The sequence below is a fragment of the Natator depressus genome, chromosome 4 (assembly GCF_965152275.1).
Source record: "Natator depressus isolate rNatDep1 chromosome 4, rNatDep2.hap1, whole genome shotgun sequence".
NCBI classification, from domain to species: domain Eukaryota; kingdom Metazoa; phylum Chordata; order Testudines; family Cheloniidae; genus Natator; species Natator depressus.
Window position 1 is genome coordinate 45,923,823 of NC_134237.1, and position 16,051 is coordinate 45,939,873.

The window sequence follows — 16,051 nt, forward strand, 5'->3', positions numbered from 1 at the left end:
TGGAAATGGCAATAATGGTTGTTCCTCAGCATGCTGGCATGTCTCCAATGAACCTTTCCTTTATTTTTTGTATATAGGAGCTTAATGTTTTTTTGCACATTCTCATACAACATGGCCTTGTAGTTCTAATGAGTTTATATAATATATTTCCTGTGGTGGAGTCAGTCTTGCTATGATAAGCACTAATATATATTGGCCACCTGTGCTCTCTAGAATGCTTCACTGAAAATTTTAATGGCAGTGATACATCATTTGCACATTGCCAGAAATACATGGCCTACTGTAATATCTTGGCTATAGCTTGAAGAGATTGGAAGAAAAAAAATTATTCACATTGTGAGCCCTATATCTTTGCGTGAATGAAATGATCGTTTATATTTCAAAATTTAAGGAAAATATTAGTATTTGTAGCCACTGAATAAACATGTAATGTTCATGCTATACAGGAATCAGCTTTATGTGTCTCAAATTATTTTTAAAAGTAGAAGGGATGATGAATTCTAAAATACTTGTAATTTGCTTTGTAAACTAAGGAAAGACAAACAGAAATGCAGCTTTTCCCTCATTTTCCTTGGTAGGAAAAACTCCCTTCCTTTTTCCAGTGAATAAATAGTTAATTTCTTTTTATACACTCCACTAAACCTCTATAAAGTGAATAGACTGTTCAATAGTCCTAGAAAGACAGGGTTGGTGACGTTTTTATGATCTTTTATTGGACCAACTTCTGCTGGTGAGAGACACAAGCTTTCGAGCTTTGATAATCCTATCGGTAAAATAGGGAAAGGAAAACTTAGCTTAGAAACAGTGTGAGAGGAGAATTTTGAGGAGTACTTTGACTATTGTGGGTGCCTCTTATCCCAGTGACCATTCCTTGCCTCTGCAGGAGCAAGTCTTCTTAGGATAGTTGTCACAGTGGATCCACTTTGCAAGTAGATTTCTTCTTCTGCAGATACCCAAAGGGTGTCTTTTGACTCCTTTTTGCATAATGAGTGTTCAGCCTGACTCCCCTATTCCTAAACTTTGGTGTGTTCTCATTTGCCTCTTCAGGGGAAACTAAACTGTTCACTCCTGCCAGTAGGAGCTAATCTTCTTGGAGGAAGAGAGGAAAGGAAGCCACACTGTCCCCGATTTCATGCTGCCGTTTTGCTTTGAAATATATTAATTCAGAGGGACTATTAGATGTTAATATAATGATTTCAGTAAGACCTACTTGTGCGGTTATTGAGTCCTGCACTATCATGATAATTTAGCCCCTCTGGCCAATCCTCACAGATGAAGGATATGCTGATCAATGCTAGATGGAAGTGAAGGCTGACTGGTTACTCCTGACAATGAGTGAGGCTCCATGCTAAATAATTTGAGGAGTGTGCCTGCTAGCAGCAGAAGTAGGCCCAGCAGTAGTGGGTGGTATGTGGAGGATTTTGCTAGATATCACTCAAGAGGGCAACACAGGTGCATCAGAGGGAACAGGAGTGTTTGGTGGGAGGAAGGTTGAGTGGAATATCAAGGTTGCAGGTCCTGGTGGGAGTACTCAAAGTTTCAGGTAATCAGATTCTTATCAGAATTGAACATCTGAACATTTGGGGGATCATCTGTCAGTAGAATGAAGATGCCTTTCTTTTTATAAGAAGAAAATAGGCATATAGTGGCTACATAGTACATCAGACAGAGAACTTTCAACAATTTCGATGTAAATATGATTATAAGTCATTTTTTATAACAATCCATGACCTCTTTTGAAAGACTTACATACGCAACAGATACTTTTATAATGGTTTATATGAATATTAGTGGAAACAGTTTAGGTCCTTAAATCTTCAAAGCTTGAAATCCCCCGCAGAGGCAGAGGTGAAAGTAAGCCGGTACGCCCCAGTATGGCGTACTGGCAAGAGCCGGTGCGCCGTACCGGGACCGGCTTTCCCAGATGGCAATTTAAAGTCTGGGGTAGCAGCAGTGGGGCTCTGGCGGGGATTTAAAGGGCCCTGGAGCTCCAGCCGCCGCTACCGCACCGGCCCTTTAAATCTCCGCCTGAGCCCTGCCGCCGAAGCCCTCGGGTAGCAGCGGCAGGGCTCTGGCAGGGATTTAAAGGGCCGGGGCAGTAGCGGCTGCCGGAGCCCTGAGCCCTTTCAATCCCCGCCTGAGCCCTGCTGCCCAAGCCCTGGGGTAGTGGTGGCCCAGCTCCATCAGGGATTTAAAGGGCCCTGGGGCTCCAGCCTCCGCTACTGCCCCGGCCCTTTAAATCCCCTCCGGAGCCCCGCTGCCGCTACCCCAGGGCTCAGGGCTCCGGCAGCTGCTACCATAGCGGAGCCCCAGGCCCTTTAAGGCTCTGCCAGAGCCTAGAGTCCCGGGGTAGTGGTGGCAGCCGGGAGTCCCCAGGGCTCCTCAGTGATTTAAAGGGCCCGGGGCTCCGCTACGGGAGTGACAGCTGGAGCCCTGGGCCCTTTAAATCGCCCCCGAGCCCCAGGGCTCCCAGTCGCCTCTGCAGCTGGTAGCTCAGGGGTGATTTAAAGGGCCCAGGTCTCCCAGCCACCACTACTGCAGATTTACTACAGATCAAGATTTAAAGGGCCCAGGGATTTAAGGCCCTGCCTCTTCCAGTTGAGGCCACACCCCCTGCTCAGGACTCCGGCGTACCGGTAAGTCCTTTAACTTACTTTCACCCCTGCGCAGTGGTACCCTTGTTGTGCATTGGTAGGGAAGGACAAGAGGATTCAGTGATGGGATATGACCTAGTCTCATTCACCAGTCTGTCCTGATTAATCTGTCATCTTATTACAACCACACTTTTTTCTTCTTTCTTTTGCTATTATAGATAGATATTGTGAGCTCCATAGCCTCACTGCTACCGAGCAGCCCCTCAACCACCAAACAAAACACCCTTCCAGGAGTAAGGATGGGATCACTCAGTCCTAACCCACCTGTGCATTTTTAGAAGCTACGGACTATCCAGTGGCCTGGTTATATGATGCACAGTGTCTTCCAAGAGAAAGGTCAGCAAGGTATGAAATTTCATTCTCTTCATCACTCACTACTTTTAAAAAATAAAACAAAGTTAAAAGCTCTTAGTTTCTCAATAGAACTGAGATGAAAGTGGTGGTTAGACCACAATCTATTGAAAGGGCAGCTGTGGGGCTTGAGGCCAGAGAAGGGGGCCTCTAAGGCCAGGGATCTTGGGGAAGATAAGGTGAAGAGGGTTCTTAAATTATGTACTATAAATATATTCCAAATAATACAGGAAATATTTTATAATCCTTTTCCATATTATTTCTCCATTCTTCTTCTATGATGTAGGATTTAGGATCTGATCCAAAGCACATTGAATTGAGTTCCACGGCAGTCTTTCCATTGCTTCAGTGGGCTTTCAGTCAGGTCCATATTGTATTTTAAACCCTCCAAAAATGTATTAAAACTGTTGAAATGGAATGTAAATTAAGCATCCATAACCTAATAGCAATAATCCACCCTACGATCACTTGTAGCCCATTCAAGCATTGGAGGTGTACACCAATAGCCTACTAATGAGTGGATTCTTGATATATTTGCTTGATTATACAGTCTCTAAAGAGGCGAAGTCTCATTCAATATAATGGGAGTTGTGCCTGAATTTAAATAACAGGACTGGGCCCTTAATCTATAATGATTTGTTTTGAAAGTCAACAGCAGCAATATTCAGTGTCCTAATGATTTACCCACCATTAGCACAAAGGGAAAAAAACATCCAATCTTATGTAGACCAGGCTGTGAAATCATTTTTTTTTTTTTAAAAAAGAGTCTTTCAGTGAGTTTATAAAACAAGACTATAATGTCTGAAGGGAGGTATATAAGATGCGAATAGTCTCATAACATCAGACATCACATTACGCGTATGATAAAAACAAAAAGGAGTAGGATGAGTAACAAGGCCTTTTTTACTCTTCCTGGAATTTCATATATTCCAGTAGCAGAAACTTTAAAATAAAATAAAAACTAGAAAATAAACTTCAAAGTATTAAAATCCCTTGAAATTATCAAAGTTATGAGAACAGTTAAGTAAAGCTAATAAATGTGCGTAGAAAAGGAAAAAAACAGAAGACAGTAAGAAATGATAAATTGTACACATCACTTTATGTGTATTCTTTCTCTCTGTGCACAAACATGGCTACTTCTATCTAAGAATCAGAAGTTATAAAATTCAGAAAAAAAGACATCTTCATTTGGCAAGCTTCGTTATTTGAATTGCTAAAATAGATTAATAAGCATATTGCATTAAAGAACACCCTTCAGTAATTCTATATGAGTTTGTGAGTAATTAATGACAGCATCATTCCTGGAGCAATCATAAATATTTAGATTCCTGTATAGAGTTTAATCAGCTAAAAATATGAATTATCCTGGGGTTCTTTGCTTCACAGAAGTATATACTTATCAATTATATCATATTATTTCTATTTCTCCTTCACTGCTATCAATCTGCTCACTAGTTATGCTTTTAATCATTTGAATTAAGTCTCTTTCTTATGGAATATAGTCTTAATGACATTGTAATTTAAGTTATTTCAATACTGTGATGGAACTGATTAGATGAATTATACTGAAAATTTTCTGTATAAATAAATAACTCAACCTCTACCACCACAAAGTACATCCCATCCTTCTAATTACATTTTGCTAAAATTCTCTATAAAAGATTAAATGTATTTTTGTTGTTTTATGTTAACATACTGAGTCACTCAATATTCACTTGGATTAGTTGTATTTCATAGGAAAATATTTACTGTATAATATGCTGGTAATAGGCATTCAATTGCGACATAAAGTTAATGTAGGGCCTATTGACCAGTGGTTTTCAAATCAGCTCTGTATAGATTATTTTCTGGAAATTCTATATCAAAAGTAGGGGACTGCTCCTATTAGAAATAAATGACAACATTTCCATAGACTACATTGAGAACAGATTTGGGTCATTTTTCTGAATTAATGTATTTTGAAAAATCTCATGAATTAGAATTATGATGTACACATTTGAATATCCTAAGATCAGTGTTGGGCTCTGAAAAATGTTAGAATTTTATGATTAGGGCCCTGATTAAGCCAGCTACCAGGGCAATGTGCAGGAATTTAAGTTTGAACACTTTTGGAGGGTGCACATTCTGTGCCCCTCCCATGGGCAGAAGAGCTCTCTCTCCCTGCCATGGCCCCAGGCCCACAGGAGCTCTCTACCCGCACTATGGGTCCGGGCCAGAGGAGCTCTGCGCCGCTGTTCGCCTCTCCTGGTGTATGCCCCTGCCAGCTACTGCAACGTGTGTAACTTTGAACACATGAAAGTATTCCTATTTACTTCAGTTGAATTACTTATGTTCTTAAAGTTACACATGTGATTAATTACCATGTTGGATCCATTATTTATGTTTTTTAAAACAAAGTCACAGCTCACGTTGCCAATGTTCATGTCTTCCAGATGACCAAATTCATTCAAAGAAACAAAAACCTAGGGATTAAACCAGATCTCTCTATGCTAGCTATGGCAGTGTATGATATCGGTGATTCATAATTCGTGGGACATTTTCAATTGTTTCATGTATAATTTTTGTTCTTTAGAATAACTATGTCTAAATTAAAGCCCCTTTTCTTTCATTCCCAGATTCTTCCTCTTTTATAGGAAAAAGACTGGTATCTTAATTTTGGAGAAACATAATCTCAAATCCTTAAAATATTTCAATGTTTTATATCAGCAAAATAGAAATGTCAATTATTGCATAAAAAGAATGATAAAAGAGTCCATGGGGTTCTGATATGGAGAGAAAAGCAGAGTGAACTATCTAGAAGATTTTGCAGCAGAACTGAAGAATTTGTCCCAAATTATAACCCCAAGATATATTTTTGCCAAATTAATATTTTCTAATCAACTGTCATTTTGAAAATTGTGTGAAACGTTAGTAGGAAATTAGAAAGAAACATGTAACACAGCCTGTTTTGGAGGGGATGGAGATACTGAGGGTTAGGCTAAGGTGCTCAAGTAATGAGAGACAGTAGAGCCAACTGTGTGCCAATAAGCTCTATATTTAAATCCACACAAATCTTCATTCTTTAAAAAAGCCAGTTAAGAGGGAAATCAGTCATTTCAGCTGGCACTCAATATTTCTTCTTTGACACTGATGCACAACACCTGTAATAAGTGTGTACAAGATTTTTGGGTAAATTTTTCAAAATTCGTTGACATTTTCAAAACTTTTGACTAACTCTACACTAGTGCGGGACAATGTAGGTATCTGGGAGGTCAGAGAAGAGGAGTTTTAAGATGAGGGAGGCCTGGACAGCTTTAGTTTCCTGGACAGAAAGAAAGGACAGTTTTAGAAATTTTATGGAGAAAGAAGTGGAAAATTTGGTGCAATCTTGCATGTGCCCAGTGAGAGACATGGAAGGCTTGCACCTGAACCTAATTCACAGCTATGATAGTGGTATTGTCAACAGTGACAGAATACTGGGCAGCAGAGAGAGTTTTGCAAGAAAGATGCAAGTCTCAATTTTCCAGGGTGTTCCTAGGAAATACAGTCATGAGATGAATATTCATATTGCATAGAGTTGCCATAGCAACTCCCACACCATTCCCCCTCTGGACCACTAGAGCGGGAAGCATGTCTAAAGTGCCCCTGTATGCCTGGCTGGGACTGCCCATTTTAGCAGACACCATAGGTGAGCTCAATTTTAAGGCTTCTCTGATTTAAACCAAAACCTGGACCAATGCCTGGAAATCCTCAAGTTCAGTGAGACACAAAGGTCCCATAGCTCTCTCTGGATTCATGTCAAGTGATCATCAGCTAGTCCAGAGAATATAACCCACAACTTAAGTTTGAACATAAGTTTAAGTTGCTAGTGAGACATACAGAGGATGCCAGAACCAGTCTGAGATGAGAGAGTTGAGAGGCAGACGTGTGAGTCATCTATATACAGTTGGTAGCTGAAACTGTGTGAGAAGAGCCGACCTATAGTGGGAGAGGACATACAGAGAAAAGTGGATGGTGCTAAAGATGGAGGTTTAGCCAACATGCACTGTATTTGTGTCACTCTCAGAGCTAAAATACTCCATAACTGTTTATCTATCAATCCTCTGAACCATCCAGTCTTCTAAGAGCTTCTTTTCTGTGAGAGGTCTTGTGGGCTGTAGCAGGAACATTTGCTGTTCCAGAACATCTTTGAAGTAAGCATATTATGACCTTGAACTAGAAAAGATTTATTTATTAGTATCAACTGCATGTTCCTTGATCTATTTCTGCATAGTGATTGTGTGAAATCTGAAAGAACCCTTGGGACACTGAGTGGACAAGAATGCATCCTTCTTGCAGTTTACTTTTGTCATCATGAAGTTAATCAGTGAGCTGTAACAGAGAAAGAGAGAAGACAGGAGTTTGAGAGAAAATCCACTTACACAAATTTGGCTCAGTGCCAATTGATTTAACACAACAATAAGAGCTTTTAAAAGAGGTTCTGCAGCAAAACAATATATTTTTCATTTTATTACAATATGAAGAGAAGAACTTACAGAAATAGTCACATAAATTAAATTAGACAGCCAGTGAGAAAATCATATCTAAGAAGGACCAAAAATATTGCTTTGTTTGTTTTCCGGAGAACTGAGAGTATATTTATGGAAATTACTTCTCTTTTCCAGCCTCAGAGTCTTTCACAGAAAATTACATTAAACAAAAAGACAAACTAAATAAATATTTTGTATAGATTTGCGACATTGCCAAAGATGAAGATGTCACAATTCAGGGCAACTGAACCCATATTACCCCTCCAGGGTCCAGAAGGGCATCCACGTTTAGGTTTCTGATTCCCAGTTGCTATCTCTCTTAGGTGGAGACCTGCGTCTCTCTCCCTCCTGACTGTGTTTTTTCCAGGCTTCGCGGTGCCCTGCCTACACTGTGTTATTGCCAGCCACCCAGACTGCCTAAACACCTTTTGCTTACTCTTCAAAGGCTATGAACAGCATACTTGTTAGCAGTTAAGAGTTACCAAACAATTCTTTGTAAGAAGCGTATCCATATCTTGGAAGCCACCTCTCACAGACAGCTGACATTGATGAAGAAGTTCAGTACCAGCTCAAATGGGCTAGCTGAGCTTCTGGTTGACTAGAAAGTGGGTGTTTGAAGATTGTGGCACAAGAATTAAAGCTAAACTTATGGTTTACAAAGCTGTTGTGAGCCCCATCCTATTGTATGGGGCTGAAACATGAACAACATATAGGAGACATCTTAAGGCACTGGAGATGTATCGTCAACACTGTATGCATAAGATTCTCCAAAGTAAATGGACTAATAGACACACTAACATCAGCATCCTCTCACAAGCTGATAACACAAGCATTGAAGGCAATGATTAGCTTCAACTTCGCTGGGCAGATCATGTTGTTCAGATGCCTGATTCCAGACTGCCAAAACAAGTTTTCTATTCTCAACTTAGTCAAGGCAAATGTGTTAGAGGAGGGCAGAAAAAATGCTACAGATATGTCCTTAAGGCTAATGTGAGGAAATGCAACATTGACATCAGCTCGTGGGAATGTATAACTCAGGAGCAACAACAAAGGAGGAACTGCTTGAGGCAGGGAACTCAGCACTTTGGAATAGATACAACTACATGTAACAGAAAAATGGGAGCAACAGCGTGTACCATGGCTCAAACCATCATCTCAGGTTCACCCACCCTGCTCAGAAATACATGTCTGCAATGTGATGGAGTCTGTGGCTCTAGAATAGGCCTCATTAGTGGGCCCACATCCTTGACTTTGAGGAACCACCAATGTTGATGAATTGCTAGCAGTTAAGAGTTACCACACAGATCTTTGGGAGCAAGCACATTTATTATTAAGGTGAAAGCATTACAGAAAAAACGATATTTAAAACAATAAGAGAATTTAGACACTTGCTAATAAGCTTATCAGAGACCACACACCCCAACTCCAGCACAGACTGTGATAGAAGTTAGTCCTTCAAACCCCAGAAAAGGCTTTTTCTGTGCTTACCATTTCATAACAGCTTTAGCTCAGAACAAGCACACCCATTCAGAGACAAGTCTTTCCTTTATGTAGCTTGTGCCTTTGATCTTCAGATCTGAGGAACAGGTAATCAGCAGACAATGGTCCCCTCTTCATGGTATAGCTCCTAAAATCTGGGGTTTTGCATAACTGGAGGTGGAAATTTGCATTTACCTCCCCCTAGAAATTTCCTTGGACACTGTCTAAAATTCCATTCTTACCCATTGTTGGATATAGTCCTCTTACGTTCATAACACTTCCTAGGACGGACAACACACAACCTTTGCATTTAATACAGTAGACTACAAAGATGCTTAAACTTAATTCAGTAATGTTTTTCAAGGATATTGCAAGAAGTTCCCATATTTGTCACAGACTATGTAAGAAAACACTGGAAGAACCCAAAGAAGTTAAATATTTCTTTTCTCTATTGTTTTTCTTAGAGAATATGGGAATTATTTAATTTGAATTTCTGCAACTGTCATGAATGAAATGTAAGTCTTCCTTAACCATACACACTTTTTGGTGGAGTGTGGCGTGAGGAATATGCAACATAGTGGCTTTCAGTTAAAATACTTGGGCCCCAATCCCCTTTGCTTCAGTAGGTGTGGATGGTCAGGGGGATATGATACTGGACTAGAACTAAGAAGGGGTTCAATTCTTGGCTCAGCCTTAAACTTTTTGTTTGACCATGGGGAAGTCTCTTAATCCACTCTAAGCCTTAGTTCCCCATCTGTAAAATGGGAATAATAATATCATGCTTTGCAGTTGTCATAAATATAAAGGGAAGGGTAAGCCCCTTTAAAATCCCTCCTGGCCAGAGGAAATCTCCTCTCACCTGTAAAGGGTTAAGAAGCTAAAGGTAACCTCGCTGGCACCTGACCAAAATGACCAATGAGGAGACAAGATACTTTCAAAAGCTGGGAGGAGGGAGAGAAACAAAGGGTATGTGTGTCTGTCTATATTCTGTCTTTGCCGGGGATAGACCAGGAATGAAGCCTTAGAACTTTTAGTAAGTAATCTAGCTAGGTACGTGTTAGATTATGATTTCTTTAAATGGCTGAGAAAAGAATTGTGCTGAATAGAATAACTATTTCTGTCTGTGTATCTTTTTTGTAACTTAAGGTTTTTGCCTAGAGGGGTTCTCTATGTTTTGAATCTAATTACCCTGTAAGGTATCTACCATCCTGACTTTACAGGGGGGATTTTTTTTTATTTCTATTTACTTCTATTTCTATTAAAAGTCTTTTTGTAAGAAAACTGAATGCTTTTTCATTGTTCTCAGATCCAAGGGTTTGGGTCTGTGGTCACCTATGCAAATTGGTGAGGCTTTTTATCCAACATTTCCCTGGAAAGGGGGGGTGCAAGTGTTCGGAGGATTGTTCATTGTTCTTAAGATCCAAGGGTCTGGGTCTGTAGTCACCTAGGCAAATTGGTGAGGCTTTTTACCAAACCTTGTCCAGGAAGTGGGGTGCAAGGTTTTGGGAAGTATTTTGGGGGGAAAGACGTGTCCAAACAGCTCTTCCCCAGTAACCAGTATTTGTTTGGTGGTGGTAGCGGTCAATCCAAGGACAAAAGGGTGGAATATTTTGTACCTTGGGGAAGTTTTGACCTAAGCTGGTAAAGATAAGCTTAGGAGGTTTTTCATGCAGGTCCCCACATCTGTACCCTAGAGTTCAGAGTGGGGGAGGAACCTTGACAGCAGTCTTGTGTTCTTTCTATCTATGGATTCTTAAAATTCTTTTATTAGTACTAGATAGATACTAGGACTGTGTGAACAATGTATCCAGAACCTTACCAAATTCAGGTTGGGTACTAGTTGAACAATTTATCTACCTGGGCTCTTATATTGGCTCCCATCACTACCATATCAGCCAAGACATACCTTACCAGTCTGGGAAGGACTAGTGGATGAAAGTACTGTGAGGAAGAAAGCAAAAGACTCACTGGTATCAAGAGTAAAAAGACCCTGCAGAATATAGTGTGTACAGCTCACATGAACTGAACCTTGCAGGGTCTATTCAGCTGTAATACAGACCTGTACATGCTTAGACAGTAGGTATGGCTAGATATTGAACACAGTTGACATAGGCACAAATATGGAAACTGCCCAAAGCTACAGCTACAGTCTGCAAAACATGACTGGAGCAGGACATGCTATAAATTGTGTTGCCTTTACTAGGGCTGAACCAAAGCTCACTGATGGCACTGGAAAGACTTCCATTGACTTCAAGTGGGCTTTGAATGGGCTTGCTGCACAGAGATATATTGACATTAAAGATTTCCAATTAAAATAATTATAATAGAGTTCTATGAAAATACATGTTTTCCAGAGTATCTGGACAGTTTTTAATAGCCTTTCAACACATTACTCAGCTTTTTATCATAGATATTTTCTTCTGTATGTAAATTTGCAATTTTCTTGTTTATGCATGCTACACATAAGCAAGTGTTGAAAATTCATGTTAAAACTTGACTTGACTCAATTAGTTGACACTTTCAGATTTTTGCATTATAGTTCCAGAAGTGATACTCCCAATTCATAAGATCCCTGGGAATACATTAGATAGGCTATTTTGATTATCTGGATGCTATTAACTGACATTTTTAGAAATGATGTAACTTGCTTTATTTAGAACATTCCATCCTTTAAATAACCTTTGTAATGTTTAGGGACACAGTTTTATGAGAGATTGGCTATGAAACCTATGTTTGCTTATGTTAAGAAAATGAAATGACTTAGATTTTAACATCATCTGATTTTACTGAAGACAGGGGCAGAACTAATTACAATAGTTTACATTTAATAATATAACATAAGAGCAAAGGAAAGCGTTACATCACCTTTATGAAAACAACATTAAGTCATCCTGATAAAATTTACCCTTGGAATTACCATGCCAGTATTATTTAACCCCTCAAAAAAAATCTCTCATCCTTGTTTTAGTTTATGGCATTCAAAAATAAAATTGAAATAGACTCAATTTTTGTTATATCTGTACTCTCTTTTCACTTTAATTATTTTATTGCTCCTTTTCCCCAGATTAGTTTTAAATATGTATACTTGAGAAATTAGAGTAAAATAGAAACAACAGAAATAAGCCAATACGTATATAATTTTGACCTATAGCCTCTTTCATGCAATTTAAATCTCTTATACTTTCAAATTAATGGTAATTTATCTGAAAAAGAAACATATTAAATATGCCAACTATGCCTTTATTGCTAATCAAAGGAAAGTAGCAGTTTTATAAAATTGATGTTCCTGATTGTGCACCTATATTTCAATGAGTATGAAGATCTGTGTGAATATCCTGATGTTTATATAGTCTTGTGACTGTACAGTGTATATCTAATAGGTACACATTTAAATCAGTAAGGTGACTGGTATGAATTGCATGCCCATCATGTTCTTTTAATTAATTCATGTATTTTTGTATCCATTTTTCTTTTAAATGAGCAAATCACATGTTGCTCCCTGAGGACAATTTGTACTGAAACCGGAGCCTAGATGAAACTTGTCTACTGTGGAGTTATGAAACAAAAACTAACCTCTTAGAGACCAAACCTCTTTCAAGCAGTTTGCAAATCTGAAAGACTTCTTAAGAACATCAGAAGATCTGAATGATGACAGCCATGGATCTCCCTCTTCCCCACACAACCTAGGTTTCCCTATATAATACATGGTGAGAATTAGGGGCCTAAAAAGGTGTTCATAGAAGCCAGCATGCTGAGTGGGGATTTGCCTAGGATAGTCATTAGGAGATGCTGAGGAGAGGACTATGGCCTAAGCTATGACCCTAAAAGGGAGCTGGGTGCTAACTAGGGGCTGGAGGGAGACACCTCCCTCCACTCAGGATTCACAGCCAGGAGCCCTGGAGTTAGGCGTGTAAGCCAGGTCAACCCTTTTTCAAGAAAAAAACAAATAGATGGTGGCTACACCTGCTTCCTCTTATTAGACCACTCACCCACAATATAGGAGACCTGAGTTCAGATCCCAACTCTGCTTGAGAGAAGCAGCGATTGAACTCAGGCCTGCTACCTCCTAGGTGAATGGCCTAAGTACTGGACTATGGGGCATATCTCACTTTTCTTTTGGACCAGAGACAGATTCTATAACCTGGGATCAAGTTCCTACTTCTCTCAGGCAAAGTGGGGCTTTGAAACCAGGATGCCTACTTCCCAGTGCTCTCACCACTGTGCTATTGGGTTTTGGGGAAACAACTAACATCATCTCCTCCTCCTTGTTTTGCATGGGGCATGATCCAGTAGGCATGCTCTAAGCAGCATCTGTGCATGTATACTGGATTGGGATCTGCAGGAGAGAAAGTGGGGGAACACTTAGTTTGTGAATCCAATTGGGGTTTACATGTGAGTTAGGCACCATGCTGATCAGTGATGTTGGGGCTAATGCAGCTGTTTGTGTTTCCAGTGGCAGGAATTTTGGCATCATAGAAAATTTACCCATGGACATGTAGACACCTAAAGGATTACGTGGCATCTCAGTAGGGATGTTGAGAATCTACATTTCGACTCAGTTGCCTAAAATTGGCAATTAGGTAAATAAGTCCCCTTGTGACTCCCATATTGGAGTTTTAGGTTCTCTTGAACCTGAAACTCTAAGGGCACCTCAACTGGAATCAGAGCACTATCACTACATCAAGCCTATAACTGCAAAAAAATAAGTCACAATATTTTAGTCTTCCTTAACAAGCACACACTTAAATCAAGTTACCTGATTAATATTTCTGATGATCTTTCCATTTGTATAAACATAATATTTTTTCAACTAAACCCCAATATTCATTTTTGTAAAATTATTTTATTAAATAGCAATACCACTGGAATATCTACCTAACAGTAACAGACATAGAGGTAATTTAATTTGCTCTGCAACACTTTGCCACTCTGATCAAAATACTGCAACTTTACTCACTAAAATAAATACAGTAGTAGGACTTGAAAATTATTAATTCTTAGTGGCAGATGAAGTAAGTGCTGCTATAGGTATCTGAAAAAATTCATTTCGCATTGATAATCTGTCTGCCCCATTCTATTATGGTGACATTAAACATATTAACCTCTCTATAATAAAGTCCTTCTTTGGGACTGATCATTTGATCTCAAATCTAGTTTTGGCTGAAACATGCAATTCTATATAAACATATTTTTTACTTTTCTTTACAAATGTTGATACTTTTCTAACCAATACTGGTTAAACTTTGCATGTCATTGGTCTGCAGTGATAGCGAATGCTATTTTTATTTATCACAAACTATGAAAAATGTAAACTAGACACATTACTTTGCGTGGTTTAGAGAAATGACCCTGTGATTTTTAGTGTGGAGAATTATATTTCATGTTCAGATCAACAGAAAAAAAGTGTAAAACAGATAAAACAAAGAAAGATGGACAAAAGTGATCATGACTGAAACAGTGTCTAACCAGTCACAGACAGGATTGGCTACTTGCACAGAAAAAAATGTAGGAATCAGTAGGTAGCAAAGAGACCGGATCACCTAGAAAATTGTGTGTGTTGAGGAGAAGATACTGGGGAAATGGCAAAGGATAAATAAGTAATAAAGAGAGTAGACGAGAAAGCTGGGCCAGCCTTGAGGTAGTACACCGCACAGCTGTGTGGATAATCCAACTTTCTTTTTTGAACTCAGTATCTAACTTTTCAGGCTAGCAGAGGTTAGATGTGTTGAGGAAGAAATCCAAGCAACATCTGAAAGAAGAAACATGTGCTTCATATTGCACAGCAGAGACTTCTCTTTCCAGTTTCAGAATAGCAGGGGCAAGCTTTGAAGAGTGGGATGATAGATGCTGGGTTGAAGAAGCTGGAAAGTAGAAGGATAAAGGTGAGCAAATGGAGATTGAAAACAATGATGCTTCAGCATGAGTTTGGTTAGAGAAAACAGCCTTTCTTGGATGCTGAGAATGTGGCTGTTGTGAGTGGAGGTTGAGGACATGGTAAATGAGACTTGTTTGTAAAGTATCACTGTACATGAGTTCAGAAATCCATTACATTTTGTTTGCTTTCAATACTGGCATGTCATTATACTAAGGAAAATAGTTTCTTGTTATGAAAGGAATGCCCAGGAGATATGTCCTCTAATAGTTCCAATAACTTTGTTTCAGCCCTGTTGGCAGAAAGCTTGTTCCTTAGATCTTGCCAAAGTCCCTCAGAGCATTCAAAACATCACTGACTAAAGTTAATATGGCTGACAAATCTCTAGATCACTGTCCATAACTTTTGTACCTGAGCTGAGCCCTAATTCTAAGGCTTCAGAGTTTGTCTTTCCCATTAGAGAGAACTAGGTATTCCTACTCCACGTCAAGTGTTCTTACTTGAGATTTTTCATGCTGCTGAAAGGTTGCTATTAGCTGGGAAAATCTGTCTATCTGATATACAAATTTCTCAGAAAAAAAACCATCAACTTTTGAATTGAAAGGAAGACTGTTCCTAGTTCAGGAGCAAAAATAACTACATATAAAAATCATTGGACTCAAAAGGGAAAACAAAGCTCCTTTCCTAGTGATGGACAAAGTACAGAATATCTATAGTCATTCCTTCAGCCTTTGATGATGTTGACCATGAGGTTTTATTCACCTGACTGAGGACTCTGGCAAAGAAGGACAGGATAGCATTTGAGTGATTCCATTCCAGCATGTTTTCCACATAGGACTTTCACCTCTGGTATTTCAATTTTGTTTGTACAATTTTGTTTATCCCGAGATCATGGTACATAGCCCATCTGTGATTTTGCCTGAAAAGGCAAACTATAGGGTATATTTGTGCTGACATATGAAACACAAAGTTGAATCTCTTCATATTTATGTGATGTTTATCAATTAAACGTTGTATATTTATTTTCAGTAAATTATATCCATGTGCCCAGAGACACGTGATTGATGCACACTGACATTGTAAGTAGAAATTGAAAAATAAGTGACTGGAAATCATCCATGCTTTTCCTAGTATGCATCAAGCATTTGGCTGGCATTATTTTTCATAGATATTCAATGTGATTTATT

General features: G+C 39.1%; 1 long non-coding RNA gene across 1 annotated transcript in view; it reads left to right on the top strand.

Moving 5' to 3' along the window:
• Positions 1-2,848: 2,848 nt before the first annotated feature.
• Positions 2,849-16,051, top strand: part of LOC141985831 (uncharacterized) — a 73,898-nt gene continuing 60,695 nt past the window's right edge. The window contains exon 1 of the long non-coding RNA XR_012639030.1: positions 2,849-2,999. This is a non-coding gene — a long non-coding RNA (uncharacterized LOC141985831). The remainder of the gene's footprint in view (positions 3,000-16,051) is intronic.